Source organism: Lissotriton vulgaris, chromosome 5, assembly GCF_964263255.1.
Source record: "Lissotriton vulgaris chromosome 5, aLisVul1.2, whole genome shotgun sequence".
NCBI classification, from domain to species: domain Eukaryota; kingdom Metazoa; phylum Chordata; class Amphibia; order Caudata; family Salamandridae; genus Lissotriton; species Lissotriton vulgaris.
Genome location: NC_141693.1, coordinates 1,346,551,023 through 1,346,566,861, shown reverse-complemented (window position 1 = coordinate 1,346,566,861; position 15,839 = coordinate 1,346,551,023).

Sequence of the window (15,839 nt, the reverse complement as noted above, 5' to 3'; positions counted from 1 at the left end):
AAAAAAATAGTGAAAAAAAAAAGTAGTCCCTTCAAAGTAGCGCCGGCCGCGACGTGCGTGCTGGCATCAGGAGCGGCGTACACGCGAGGAGCGGCGTACAGGAGCGGCGGAGAACAGCGCGGGGAGGAGCGGCGGAGATCAGCGCGGGGAGGAGCAGTGACGAGGAGCGGCGGAGATCAGGGGAGCAACGGACATGACCGGCGGACAGGCGTTGAGGATCGGCGGGCAGACAGTGAGGAGCGGCGGCGGGGAGGAGCGGTCAGCGGCAGATGAGGTAGGGCGCCAAGTTACCAGTCAGCAAAGCAAACGTGAGGGAGGAGCGGCGGCGGGGAGGAGCAGTGCGCGAGCCACAGGTACCGGAGGAAAAACAAACGTGTGCAGAAAAAAGTAACGTGGGCAGGTTAACAGGAGGAAGAAGAAACGTGTGCAGGTGACAAAAGCGTACAAAGTGGAGCGGGGAGCAAACAGGCCATTACAGGTCGAAAAAGTGAAACGGAGTATTACAGGGAGGAAAAAGTGACGTGGGCAGGTTAACAGGAGGAAAAAGAAACGTGTGCAGGTGACAAAAGCGTACAAAGTGGAGCGGGGAGCAAACGGGCCATTACAGGACGAAAAAGTGAAACGGGGCATTACAGGGAGGAAAAAGTGAAGTGGGCAGTGACGTGGGCAGGTTAACAGGAGGAAAAAGAAACGTATGCAGGTGACAAGCGTACAAAGTGGAGCGGGTAGCAAACGGGGCATTACAAGACAAAAAAGTGACGTGGCCAGTGACGTGGGCAGGTACCAAACGTGGCATTACAGCAGGAAAAAGTGACGTGAGCAGTGACGTGGGCAGGTTACACAACGTCAGGGCGGGCGGGGGCCCTGAGCCATGATTGCTCCCGGACAACGTCCGGACGGGCTGCTAGTTGTCAATAAAGGAATACTTCTATTCCTTAGGGGTAATTGACCGTGATGCAAAAGCAATAATGCATTCGTCCCCCCTTTCATCCATTTGTCCTGGCGATTAACAACAACGGACTGAAAGTAGCCACCAACTTCCAACAGGGAATGCTTGCAATCAGCAACTGGATAACAGAGAATTGCCTTAAACTAAACTCGGATAAAACCGAGGTAATGGTCTTCGGCAATCTCACTCCTACCTGGTCCCCCACTTGGTGGCCACAAGATCTTGGGCTTCCTCCCACCCCGGTCACCAAGGTTAGAAACTTAGGGGTGATTTTCGACAACAAATTGTCATTTGTGCATTATGCCAACACAGTGGTTTCTTCCTCGTTTTTTACAATAAAAATGATCAGGAAACTACTGCCCTATCTTCCCACAAGTACAATAAAAACCTTAGCTAGTACCTTGGTCATGTCCCGCATTGACTACTGTAATGCACTCCTTGTCAATGCTCAAGAAAAGGTACTAAACAAACTACAGCTGGTACAGAACGCAGCTGCTAGATTAATCACAGGAATACCCAAGTCCAAACCAATTTCTAAAACCATCCGACAACTTCATTGGTTACCGGTAAGACATAGAATTAAATTGAAATCCTTATGCATAGCTTTCAAAACCATCCATGCAACAGGGCCTGCTTTTCTGAAGCAACTCCTCTGCCCCTACAGACCAGCACGTACACTATGATCCTCCACGGCTAACCTCCTCGAGGTTACAAAAACTAAGAAATCTACCTGGGGTGACAGATCATTCTCAATTACTACCGCCAAACTTTGGAACTCTTTGCCGAACCAAATAAAAAGCACCACATCTTTAATACCCTTCCACAAACAATTAAAAACCTGTTTTTTCAATCAATAATCATCTATCAGGTTATCACTCTACCCAAGCGCCGAGACACCTCAGGGTATTTGTGCGCTCAATAAATCTCATAAATAAATTTGTGTGAGCACTGCACCTAAACCTTTGCAGCTGGCATCCGAGATTACAATACTTTTCAACAGGGGGTCAAAAAACTTGTAAAGCAGCTGCTTTTCATATGTCATTTTTAATACCTCGGAAAGCCTCCCTACATTCATCAGACTAAATAAATTCACACTTACTCTGCAGACGCCACCTAATGGGGAAGGTCTTACTTGAGAAGTTCATAAAATAAGTGGCAGAAAATTCTGCCATGCCTAAAGAAATTTGATTTCATCTTTGTTGGTAGGAGTTGGATCCTTCTTAATAGCTTCCACCAAAGATGCTTTGGGTTCTACAACTTTTTCACTTATTTCATAGCCTAGATACGCAACAGTATTCTTTGCAAATTTGCCTTTAGTGTACTGTGCAGTAAGACCTTTCTCATTCAGGATATTCAAAACTTCTCTGAGTTTGTGGTCATGCTCCACTTTGTTGCCCACATGTCCAAAATGTCGTCCTGAAAAGATATAACTTTGATCACCTTTTTAAACAACTTGAACATTAGTCGCTGGAACATCGCCGACGCGGAGGGTAAACTGAATGCTACTCTCACAAATTGAAAGCACCCAAACAACGTAATGAAAGCTGTTAACCTGCGGCTTTCGGGATATAAAGGGACCTGTGGTAGTCGGAGGTGAGATCAATAGTGATAAACCATTTAGCGCCCTTGGTAATAGACAGCATTTTGCTAATTTTGGGAAGGGGAATTTGGTCAACAAGTATATTCTTATTTAAATCTCTTAGGTTTGCACACAACATGATCTTGCCATTGGCCCGCCGTGCCACCATTAAAAGTGCGACCCAGTCCAAGGACTCCACCGATTCTATAATTCATATTTCCAGCAGTTTATCCAACTCTTTGGAAACTTCCTCCCTGATGCCCATGGGGATGTTTCTTACCTTATCTGTGCAAGGAACCATGATCCTATAAGATGATTCTGTGCTGGAAGTCTTTGAGTACCTCAACCTTCTTTGAAAACACTGCAGGGTACTCCTTCAAAATATTTTCACTGTCTATATCACTCTGTACAGACACAACTGGTTCCACACTGTTGGGATCCAAATCAATACCTAGTTCACCTTGGTCCCACCATCCCAAAACAGATGGTCCCGTTTCAGAAACGTATAATTTGCACTCAGTTCTAAAATTGGAATCTTAATTTCCTATAACCTAACAAAGGGATGGGTTCTCCATGACACTCTTGGGACAAATATCAGGCATCAATAAGTTTGCTCCCTAAACGGTTTTAAATTTCTCATTGTACACCGATTCACTTATTAAAATGTCAGGTGAACCTGAGTCTGCAGTGACAGTAATTGTAACCCCTTCAATACTAATATCACATTTAGGCTTCTTTCTATTTTCTAGTACATTCAACACATCAGATTCAGAATCTACACTCAAAACACACATGTTGGTGTCATCAGCGTCACTGTCTGCATGTCAGAATCAGATACTTCTTCTTAAACCTTAACTGCTGCGTTCTTTTTATACTTTTTCTTGCAGATCTTTTGAAAATGCCCTATGATCCAGCACCACAAACACCTTTGATACTAGGCTGGACATTTTTTATCATTTGCCAAATGCCCATAAAAACCACACCTGTAGCACTTAATTCACTATATATTGAGATTTGTTCTTTTTGTATGTAGACTTGGGATTCTTATCCCATGTTGAACCAGACATGTTGTAGAATTCTATTCCATCATTACATTCCAATTCCACTTATGAACACTAAGGAAACTCTAAAGGGAACATTTAAAGGACACTTAAAAACGAATTAAGAGTTAAACAAATAACTGCCCAATGCAACAAAAAGGCCCCAGTACTGTAGCTATCACCTATCGCCCAGTGGTCCTACAATAGCTCTAGATATCCCCACCTGTGCTGTAGCAGAAACACACTGTAGCAACCTACCAGCTAGGAATCCCCAGACAATAAAAGCTAGTGCTACTGCACACAAAGTTTCCCCAGCATCTGTCAGAGGGAAGGAGACCAATCTATCAGAACGCAAAAGAATGTACAAAGCTGTCACCATTATGCCTTAGACATTTCCTTTGCTTGAGGCTGGGTCTCGTGTCTTGCTGCTGGACATACATTATGCCTTAGACATTTCCTTTGCTTGAGGCTGGGTCTCGTGTCTTGCTGCTGGACATAATTCACTGGGGGAGTGGGGAACAAACAAGTGACGCCCCCTGAATCGCTCAAAACTTCTGAGCATATTTCAGCAAATCCCCTCGCTTTCTGGGATATATTCAGGTTATCTAACCTCTGTGTGGTTCCAGGTCAGGGATCAGGGAATAGAACTATCAAAAGTTGATTTCATTTAGTCCTGCATCGCTCTTTTGGTAGCACCAGCAGATTTAAACTTAGCCAAGGCTGGTTTAGAAGTCAGGGGTCCTATTAGAGAGAAGTGTAAGGTGTTTGACTCAGACTCTGGTTTAAAACCTTTCTCCTTCCTAAATAGGCATGGTGGGATTGCAGTCAGTGAGCAGCTTATATCCTATCCTCAAGATAGGTTGTGGCCAACTGATATGAGGGCAAGGCAAGATGGTCAGGCCCCCAATAATCTGATGGTGTTTTTTTCAAATAACATATGGACAGGGCAGGCGGGGGATCCCTGAGTGGCAGCAGGGGAATAGATTTGCCCCCCTGATGCAGTTTCCTGACACATGGGATTTGAACAACTGGCCTAGTGGGCCATAGAGGGAGGAATCCTCTCCCAATCTGAGAATCCTGAGTTGAAACATACACAGGTTTGAGCGTCTTAGAGGGAGTGGTGACATGGAAAAAAGAATAAAGTCTTATCATAGGGTGTCCCTTCAGGAGTCCTGGCTGAGAGAGGATCAAACAATAGAAGCCTTCGTAGTCATGAATAGTAAAGGCTCCAACTGAAGAGAGGGTAGAGCTTCAGCAGGGGAATTAACCCTAATATCTACTAATGTAATCAAAAAACCATTGGAGGGTATTCATTTGTCTACTGGCAGGCAGCTCTCTGCGGTAGAACTTGGTGTGAACAATAAGATTTGTAGACGCTTTATATTGATAAATGTATACATCCAAAGAGAAGAGTACCACTGAATGAATGATTGGCTGGAGTAGCTTGCCCAATCTTTTCAGGAAATCCTGGGATACCCAGCAGCAACTATAGGGATGGCTAGGGATTTTAATGCTTATTTGTATCCCGGCCTGGTGGACATTCAGATCGAAGATGTATTGGACTGTTATAATCATTGTCCAGCCTCTTTCCCGTCTGGCTCAATAAAGCGGGTGTCCAAGATTCTGAGCCAATGGCTGGTAAATAAGGGCCTGGTTTGTTTGAACAGTTGTTTTAAAAATGATAAATCCAGCAGCTGCAACATTTCATCAAGGTCGTTTTGAGGGCCCGATTGGCTATATATTCACTCCAGTCTGGCAGCTTGGTCTCTTTTTAGATTTTAACGTGGCAAAATATGGGGGAAGTCATCATTGGACCATTGCTGCTTTCTTAAATTTTCATGAGCCCATGGCAGCAGAGAAGGTACTGCCCCTGGGGGTTTCTTTGCCTTGGAGGCTCACAAGCTGCCTCGACTCGACTCACCTTCAGCTATTAGCTGCATTCCAACTTATGAAAAACATTGAGGTTTTTTCTACGAGCCAAGAGAATAGAATCTTATGGTTTAATGAGATTTTGTTAACATGTTGGACTGTATACTTGTTACCATTAAAAAAGGTGGATTACAGGCAACATACTATGCTAATGGAAAGGGATGGTTTGATTCTGACTATCAGCAAATGAAAGGTCTGGTGAGAAAGGCATCTAAAGAAGTTAAGTTGCGACCAAAATGTCTTCCCAATTCAGGAGTTGGATAGGCGAAAGCGCCTTTATAGGCAATTGATTAAAGAGAAAAAAGCCAGTTTGGGCCATAATAAATGGGATGACATGCTGAAAGTTATACAATCAGGAGACTAACAAGAGTTCTGGATGAAATTAAATGAATCCTATAGCCCTAATAGGGGGGGCTCTCACTTGTATCATTGCCGAGGATATGCGGCCCTCGTACTTAGGTGATCTATATGGCAGCCCTCCTGTCCCATCCAGTCTTAAAAGCACTGTCGCTAAGAATTTGGCCCCTACATGAAAGAAGAAAGTGCAGTATTTGATTGAATTAAGTGACCAAGAGCCGCGGGCCCCGATAATATCCTGCCAGTGTTAATTAAGTCAAATAACATCTGGTGGGTAAAGGGGTTTTCCCTCCATTGTAGCTGGATAGCCTCAGCTGCCCACTTTCCCTCATCATGGAGGGGTTTAATAATGAAACCCATAATAAAAAAGGGGAACAGCTCAGGCCCCTCACTTTCCAGGCTGATCATCCTTTTGGACATCTCATTGAAGGTGTTCTAAAAAATCCTGCTCAAAATGTTGGATGATTGGGCATATGATCAGAAGATCATGCCAATAGAGGAAGGAGGATTCTGGGAGGGCCACTGCACCATAGACCACTGTTTTTCTCTCTGGGGCATAATTTGGAAGGTCCTGGAAGTGAACCAAATGCTTTGTTGCTGTTTCATTGATTTCCAGACAGCCTTTGACACAGTAAACAGGGGTTTCCTAAGAGGGAAAGGTGATACCTGGAAGCTACTGATTGACCTCCTTAGTGCATTACAAGCACTGCATACGGACAACTGAGCACAGGTTAAACTTGATACATATTAACATACATCTGGGATTATCACAAAAATCCCAATTCAGAATGGCCTTCGACAAGAATGTCTTTTAGCCCCCTTACCTTTTCGTTTATTAGCAGACCTTCCAGCAGCCATAGATCTATCACATCTATTCTCCCCTAAGGTTGGAAATCAGCATATCCCTTGTTTATTAAATGCAGATGATTTGGTTTTGCTGGCCTACACCCCTATCGATCTGCAAAGAAAATTGGACTCCCTCACAGCATACAGTAAACAGAATTCACTGAAAATTATTCTGGAGTAGACGAATGTGTTGATCTTTGGGAAAAAAGAGAATAATTTTAAATGGTACTTGAATGCTCGGAAGGTGGGAGTAGTACATTTTTATGAATATCTCGGGTTCTCCTTCAATAGGAACCACAAATGGGATATTCAGATAGGGTGTGTAAGGCAGAGGGTCATGCTGCAAGCGGGGTGTTTGGTCAAACGTGGGCTGGACCTTCCCACCCCTAATGAAGGCTTATGAAGGGAAAATACCCCCTCTGGGGTTGTATGGTGTAGAGGCACTTGCCCTGGACCCCTCCTGTAATTGGGTTCCATTGGAGGGGGAAGTTCTTAGGAGACTCCTGTCACTGCTAACAGGAACCATGGTTCAGGGAATAAGGATAGAATTAAACCTGGTTTCCTGGAACTTGATGACAAATTCCTGGGTGTTGAGAATTTTTATGTTATTGGTGGAGAACGAAGTCCCAAAGGTGTCTAAACTGTGCTGGGAAGAAATCTGTGGTAGTGAAAGAAGGTGGGCAAGGGAGGCAAGAAATAGGATAACGAATCTTGAAAAAATGCATTTTCATGGGGGTATATTTGAGATCTGGTCCCCCTTCCCCAGTAAACCAGCTTTGAGAGATTCCATCATAAATGTTGACCATTTTCTGAAACTTTCATATTTGAGGGACAAGCCTTCAATCAGCCTCTCGCTAAACACCCTTGGCCAGTAAACAGTCTTCCCCTACTGGGCCCAGATACCTAACCTTAGACTACGTAATGAAATTCTAAAGGAGACAGTAGGGTGTAACCAATTTTCTCATCCCAAAAATGGTGGAATTTGATCTGGGATAGTAGTGGATTCTGTAAATGTCTCCTGAATATTAAATGCTCTTTGTCCCATGTATTTATGGTTTGTGCTTTCTATATCTCTGATTGTATTAAGTTTTAAGACCACTGTTTTCGAAATATCAAACATTTCAAAGGTTGAAGGCGATGGAGCTGCTGTAGGCTATCTTGATGTGGCAGTAGGAAACGCACATTTTATATTCACTGTCATGTAGAATTTTAAGGATAGGTTTGTATAGGGTGTGCTGCTTTGGTGGGCTAGCGGGTTTTAAGTCGATATTACAGTGTACAGGTGTTTTACTGTTTTAGAATGTTTTAAAGATCTCTGTCCTAATAAACTTTGTTTTACTACTGCTTTATTCTCCCAAACAGTCGCTAACCCAATTTGCCGTAATATCACTCACATGTAACCAAACACTTCAATAGTGGATGCAAAATGGGGACTATCCATGGTACGCGACGTTTTCCCTGGGGGGCAATTGCAGGACTGCCTAGCTGACATGGAGGGATCCACACCGTCCCCTTTGCCCATCTTCACATACAATTGCCTCTGCGCAGTGTGTAGGGAATAGTATCCAATTTTCCCCCTGGAACTTCTGGCATCCAACACATTGTGGGAGTTTCTGACAGCCCCAATAATCAGGCGCATGGTGAACAGCCTAGACTCCTCTATTTAGGCAGAGCCCCCGCACTGAATCCCAGTGGTAGAGCACAGTGAGATATAGAGCTAGGGGATGCCATCTCAGACGCGAAATGGGCATATTTATGTGGTCAAATAGGAGAACCATTTCCCAACGGTAACCTGTGCTCATCCTCTGGTAGCTTGGCGCAGAAGAGAGGGTAGGCTTATCATCAGAGGCAATGTGTAAAGTGTTTGCGCAACACACTCACACGATAATACAAAGAATACACCACAAAAGAGACTCCACATAGGATTATATATAAATGTATATGTTATATTGTACATAAGACCAGTCCAAAACATCATCAATCATAAATACTGTGCATACTATGCAGTCACTTATATAGTACTCATTATTCTGAACAATGCAAGGCAAACACGACATATATTAGTGAATACATAGGGTTTGAAATGCAGCAAATATGAAAAAGCACATGAATCACCACATCAGTACAAGTACTGCAACTTTGCTTAAACCGAGGGCACAGCACACTTGTGCTCCTAATAATCATTAGCCAAACTAACAAGTGTGAGAGTGCACCCCTTTTCTTAAATTGAAAACCCTTCTTGAAATCTCCAGTTATGTGTACGTGCATACAGCGAACTGTGGATCGCCTCCACCACAGCAACTGAAACAATAATCAGACCAGGGCGAAAAGTGGGATTAGTCTCCCAAGCATAACCATTTCATCCCGGTACTCTTCAAATAATCCATTGATACCTTTCATTGATACTGTTCTTTATATCTTGATTTATCCTTGTTCAACTCAATTCATCACTACGGAGACAGTAAGATTCCATCTGCACTTTTTATTAAACTTTTCATCCACCAGCTGTATGCCTGTTTAGGCTTTGTACAACAGTACAAGAGGGGGGGGTGAAAGTTTGAGTAAAGTGGGATGTATTTATGGGAGGCTTTTGCTGTGGGGACGCTGTTCAGTTTGGTGGAAATGAGTGGTCAGTATTTATGGGGGTTTATTTTAGTGGGGTGATAATTGGGGCACGAGATTTAAAATAGGAGCTTGCTTTGAACCACGGGGAGGACACAGGAGGGTCACGGATTGAGACAACACATTTTATTTTACTTTCACAGTTTGGCATTTAACAATGTGACATTATTTCCCCTTGTCCGATTACCTATTAATCATTAGACAGTATTTCTGTGTCACTCTTAATGGTCCCCCAAGCCTCAAAACAGGGCCCTAGTGTGCAGGTAAAAACAATGCCCTCACAGTCTCCTAGGGCCGGTGACAAGACTGGGGTGCAACTGCCTGCAAGCGTGCAGGCCGACTGATGGTGTCACACGGGTCCTGTTTTCACAAGAGGGTTAAGGTATTCTCAACCAGGCATAAAGGGAACAATCTTGCCTGGGGAACAATGTTTACCAAGTTGCGGGCAGCTGGGTCACTAGAAGTGGTCACACGCCTCCCCCCAGGTCTCCAGAATGCAACAGCAACACAGTGCCGGAAGGCTGGCAAGACCAAGGCCTGGCATGACCATTTGGACTTGCCGCCCCTTTGGTCTAGACAGGACTGCTCGCACTGACTACTTCTTCACACGACAAAAGATCCTACGACACGTGGTATTAGGTATAGGGATTTTGGCGCCACTTGGCAGATTTGCACAGTTTGTACGTTTTTTTCCCGAAAATTAAGTTAACGGTGCTCAAAGGTGTGGAGAACCACTAACCTCCACAAAACAAAAGCAAAGCTTTCTAAACATGAATTTCACTCCCAAGCACACGTTATATTATGACAAGGTTTCCCTGTTTAGCGAACAAACACAGTAATTTCAAAACAAAGTATAGACAATTTCTTTTGATTCTTTCTTTTCAGGCTTTATTCTGTTGATTTCAGCCACAGCCAACACGTGTTTCGTCGCAATGGGGGCGTGATCCCGCGACTTCATCAAGGCTGTACAAACATAAACATACAGAATTCTTCTGTATTCAATAATGCCAAAATCATTACACATATGTCAACATTACTTTTCTTAGACTTATATTGAATGTTAATTGTTAGCACAAAGTGTCAGACAAGAATTCTCCAATTCCTTAATGTACGTGTACAGACGCCTATACAAAGCCGTACCATAACCAAAAACGATGGAGAGAGAGAAGCTAAGTGCACTTGTCAAAATCCACTAAAAGTGCCACCTTATTGCGCAAGTTTGTGATGTTATGTGCCGTAAAATTTCAGCACGTTGATACATCCATAGCTGCAAGCAAAATTTCCTGGAATTAGTGCCAGTTTTCAAAACATCACACCAATCAGCCAAACACAAGGGGTTGCACACCAAACACAGTAAAGCCCCGTGCCATAACCATGTTGTAAGTTCTAAGTAAATACCTATACTTTTCCGAGTGTTGGGATCTATAATTAAAGTTGAACAAAAAACAAGTATAAGAAAATATCAAGCCATTCCAGTCCAATGGCCTAATACTGTAGACTCCAATTTAAAACGCCTCTTAAAATTCGAGATAATTGTCACCTACTTTGAATGTGGTGATATTTCCAACCCACAAAGGGGTTCCAAGGTAGTTTCGCGATCGTCCAAATGCACGATTCCTTTTATAAGCAAGTCCAAAGTTTTCACCGCAAACAATGCGGTCGTCTGAAACCCAATTGAATAAAATTAGGTCCAAGTTCTATGCTTAGGTAATGTGCAAATATGTGCAGTAAGTAACATAGGAGCAATCAATTTTCCCTATCAGTCTTAAGTATTGGGAACCCGATTAAGTAAATACAAAATTACAAATCCAACTATTTAAGATCCTGAGACTGCCCCTATACGGTACTAAGGGTGGGCGTAAAATCTGTTTCGCGGGCGAATTTGCGGATTTTCCGCGATTTCACGATCCGCGAATCTCGCGAAATCGCGGTAAAATCCGCGAATCAGCGGGGACGAATTTTCAGCCAAGCAAGGGTTACAGCAGCAGGTGCAAAAGTTTAACCTAATTTCTTTGTAACCTTTTACAAAAGGGTTACAAACAAATTAACTTCAACTTGGACACCTGCTGCTAATTGCTTCCTGGCGCCTCGTTGCCTACTTGCAACTATTCTCTGACCCTGCTCTGACCCTTGAAGCAGGGTCAGAGAATAGTTACAAGTAGGCAACGAGGCACCTGTCCAAGGAATTAAACCTCATCAGGAAGCACTTACAGATATAAAAAACAGGAAGAAGGGAGAGGATGACAAATACACCCATTTTGAGTTGTCAGGAGGGGTTAAACTAAAAGAGACCTTTACAGCACAATTTTCATATGCAAATAAAAAGCTGTATGTTCTGTAGGGGCAACTCAGGAATCTGGCCCTTCAGAGATCCGGCCTCTCTTTCTTTCTCTCGTTCTCTCTCTCCCTCTCTCTTTCCCTCTCTTTCTCTCTCTTTCTATCTATCTATCTATCTATCTATCTATCTATCTATCTATCTATCTATCTATCTATCTATCTCTCTCTCCCTCTCCCATAAACGACTGCATGGATAACTTCGCTATGCAAGCGGCACGCGAAGACGCAAAAATCCCCGCGAACACGCAAAAAACCCTGCGAACACGCAAAAAAACAAAAATCCGCAAATTCGCACAAATTCGCGAATTTTGCGGATCGCGAATTCGCAAATCCGCAAATTCGCGGATCGCGAATTCGCAAAATTCGCCCATGCTTATACGGTACCAACTTGAGTCCTATTTGGTCCATAATAATAATATTGCGTGACCGGTTCTTTAAAACCAAAGCCAACGTGGTTGATTCCCAACATATTCTTTATTTCACCATATTGATATAACGGAAAATATCATGTTCTTCACTCGTGTCTGAATATGCTATAACGATACTCATTAAGGGTAATAACTGTTTATCAAGGCACATGGCATATTACTCCGCAGGACATTTACAAATCCTAATTCTGTTTAAATTAATCCCTAACAGTTCTGAGTCCCCCACAAAGTTCTCGATATTACCTTACCTTCCTTAGTCGCAGAGTACAGCAACCGAATCAGACGCAAAACATCCACCGAGTGCGGTAGGCGGCTCCCGAGTATCAGAGCCAGCAACACTTAAATCACCCTGTCACCAAACACTGCTTCCTCGTTGCGGCTACTTCCGGTTCCGAGAGTAATGTGCATCGCAAATGGACTATCATGATCACGATGAAAACGGCCGCCATTTTGGAACATGTCCAAAAGCTATTAAAACGCCTTCTAAACGTGAGTTCTAATTAAAAACATGAGGTGTGCGGTACTTCTTCACACGCCTCCCTCCCCATCTCTCCCGAGAATGCTCCACTATACCTTCAGGTGGTCTAGCCAACGTTAGAGGGGATCTGCCACTGCTGGAAAAGTTATAGAAAAGGGGATCCCAGGATGCTTGTTTCCGGTCAAGGGCAGACATGGCTTTGGCAGTTCGGGCTGGACTGTTCCCATGAGGCACGAGGTCAGACTGATTTGCATATGGCCATGTCTGAACAGGGGTGGCGGAGTGAGCTAAAGAATGGGGATGGATTAAACCCAGATCAGTTGACTGGGGTTGAGTGTTTGATTTGCTCAAATGCTCCGTCCATCATCCCCTTTTGTATCGCTTTGTTCGCCCTAAGTTGGCAGGGTATGCTGAGACGTGAGTCCCTTGCTCACTTTGCCACTGGATTCAAGCTAGCCTGGCTGATGACGGCTGAAATGCCAGAAACCGGTCCCAGGATGCTTGTTTCCGGTCCAGGGAAGACATGGCTTTGGCACTTCGGTCTGGACTGTTCCCATGAGGCACAGGGTCAGACTGATTTGCATATGGCCATGTCTGAACTGGGGTGGCGGAGTGAGCTAAAGAATGGTGATGGATTAAACCCAGATCAGTTGACTGTGGGTGAGTGTTTGATTTGCTCAAACACTCCGTCCATCATCCCCTTTTGTATCGCTTTGTTCGCCCTAAGTTGGCAGGGTATGCTCAGACGTGAGTCCCTTGCTCACTTTGCCACTGGATTCAAGCTAGCCTGGCTGATGACGGCTGAAATGCCAGAAACCGGTCCCAGGATGCTTGTTTCCGGTCCGGTGAAGACATGGCTTTAGCAGTTTGAGCTGGACTGTTCCCATGAGGCACAGGGTCAGACTGATTTGCATATGGCCATGTCTGAACTGGGGTGGCGGAGTGAGCTAAAGAATGGTGATGGATTAAACCCAGATCAGTTGACTGGAGGTGAGTGTTTGATTTGCTCAAATGCTCCGCCCATCATCCCCTTTTGTATCGCTTTGTTCGCCCTAAGTTGGCAGGTTATGCTCAGGCGTGAGTCCCTTGCTCACTTTGCCACTGGATTCAAGCTAGCCTGGCTGTTGACGGCTGAAATGCCAGAAACCGGTCCCAGGATGCTTGTTTCCGGTCCAGGGAAGACATGGCTTTGGCAGTTCGGGCTGGACTGTTCCCATGAGGCACAGGGTCAGACTGATTTGCATATGGCCATGTCTGAACTGGGGTGGCGGAGTGAGCTAAAGAATGGTGATGGATTAAACCCAGAGCAGTTGACTGGGGGTGAGTGTTTGATTTGCTCAAACGCTCCATCCATCATCCCATTTTGTATCGCTTTGTTCGCCCTAAGTTGGCAGGGTATGCTCAGATGTGAGTCCCTTGCTCACTTTGCCACTGGATTCAAGCTAGCCTGGCTGATGACGGCTGAAGTGCCAGAAACCGGTCCCAGGATGCTTGTTTCCGGTCCAGGGAAGACATGGCTTGGCAGTTCGGGCTGGACTGTTCCTATGAGGCACAGGGTCAGACTGATTTGCATATGGCCATGTCTGAACTGGGGTGGTGGAGTGAGCTAAAGAATTGACTGGGGGTGAGTGTTTGATTTGCTCAAACGCTCCCTCTATCATCCCCTTTGGTATCGCTTTGTTCGCCCTAAGTTGGCAGGGTATGCTCAGACATGAGTCCCTTGCTCACTTTGCCACTGGATTCAAGCTAGCCTGGCTGATGACGGCTGAAATGCCAGAAACCGGTCCCAGGATGCTTGTTTCCGGTCCAGGGAAGACATGGCTTTGGCAGTTCGGGCTGGACTATTCCCATGAGGCACAGGGTCAGACTGATTTGCATATGGCCATGTCTGAACTGGGGTGGTGGAGTGAGCTAAAGAATGGTGATGGGGGGTAAGCCCTAAGTTGGCAGGGTATGCCCAGACGTGGGTCCCTTGCTCACTCTGCCACTGGATTCAAGCTAGCCTCGCTGATGAGGGTTATGAACCCGAAACCGGTCCCAGGATGCTTGTTTCCGGTCCAGGGAAGACATGGCTTAGCAGTTCTGGGGTGGTGGAGTGAGCTGAAGAATGGTGATGGGGGTTCGCCCTAAGTTGGCAGGGTATGCCCAGACGTGGGTCCCTTGCTCACTCTGCCACTGGATTCAAGCTAGCCTCGCTGATGAGGGTTATGAACCCGAAACCGGTCCCAGGATGCTTGTTTCCGGTCCAGGGAAGACATGGCTTAGCAGTTCGGGCTGGACTGTTCCCATGAGGCACAGGGTCAGATTGATTTACATATGGCCATGTCTGAACTGGGGTGTTGGAGTGAGCGAAAGAATAGTGATGGATTAAACCCAGATCAGTTGACTGGGGGTGAGTGTTTGATTTGCTCAAACGCTCCGTCCATCATCCCCTTTGGTATCACTGCTGGAAAAGTTGGCAGGCCTCAGAAGCGGGCCCAGTTGGTTCCTTCGTTGCACATGCTGATCCAGGGGTGGAGCCAGCTGGAATGATCCTAGCAGGGCTAGCCTACACCTTGTTGCAAGGAGAAGGCGTTAGAGGAAGACCACACTGGAGTCCGTGCCATTGTTATGCTCTGTGATGATTTGTAAGTCTGCACACTGCGCAGCTTAAGTAAGGAGCCAATCTGTGGTAACCTGATGTTGTTATAATGCATCCTCGCTATAGTTTCTCTGTTACCTGCTGCTCAGTCAGTGTGTGTGTGTGATGTAAAGGAATGATGATGAGTGCCTGAGCTGTAAGAGTGTCAGTTGGAGAGAGTAGGATGAGCAGTGAAGATGCTGCTTCTGGTGGGGCAATTACGTATAACCTGTAACCTGTAACTTAAGAGATATCCTGTTTAATAAATCTACCTTGTAACCGCTGTGAACTGGCTACTGACTCTTACCTGCAAGACGGTATCTTTTATTTACAATACAATCCTCTTAAACTTGCGAGGCAGCCAGCCCTGCCCTGACGATCCCAGACACTGCAGAGCAAAGCCCTGGGGCCACAGAACGGGCCTTGTCAGAAATGGCGTAAGGAGCAGGCAACGAGGTCTTTACTGTGCCTGAGACCATGAGAGAACAGGAGGGGCAAGCTAACAACCCTTTGGAGTGCACTGATAGTGCACAGCAGCAGGGGGCCAGGCAGCAGGCTTACACATAAGGCCAGGTGCAACGTGGCAGTCCCTCCTGCAGCCCAGCTGGCAGCAGGGCAATACAACAAAGCAGGTAGTCCAAATGGTGGTTCCTC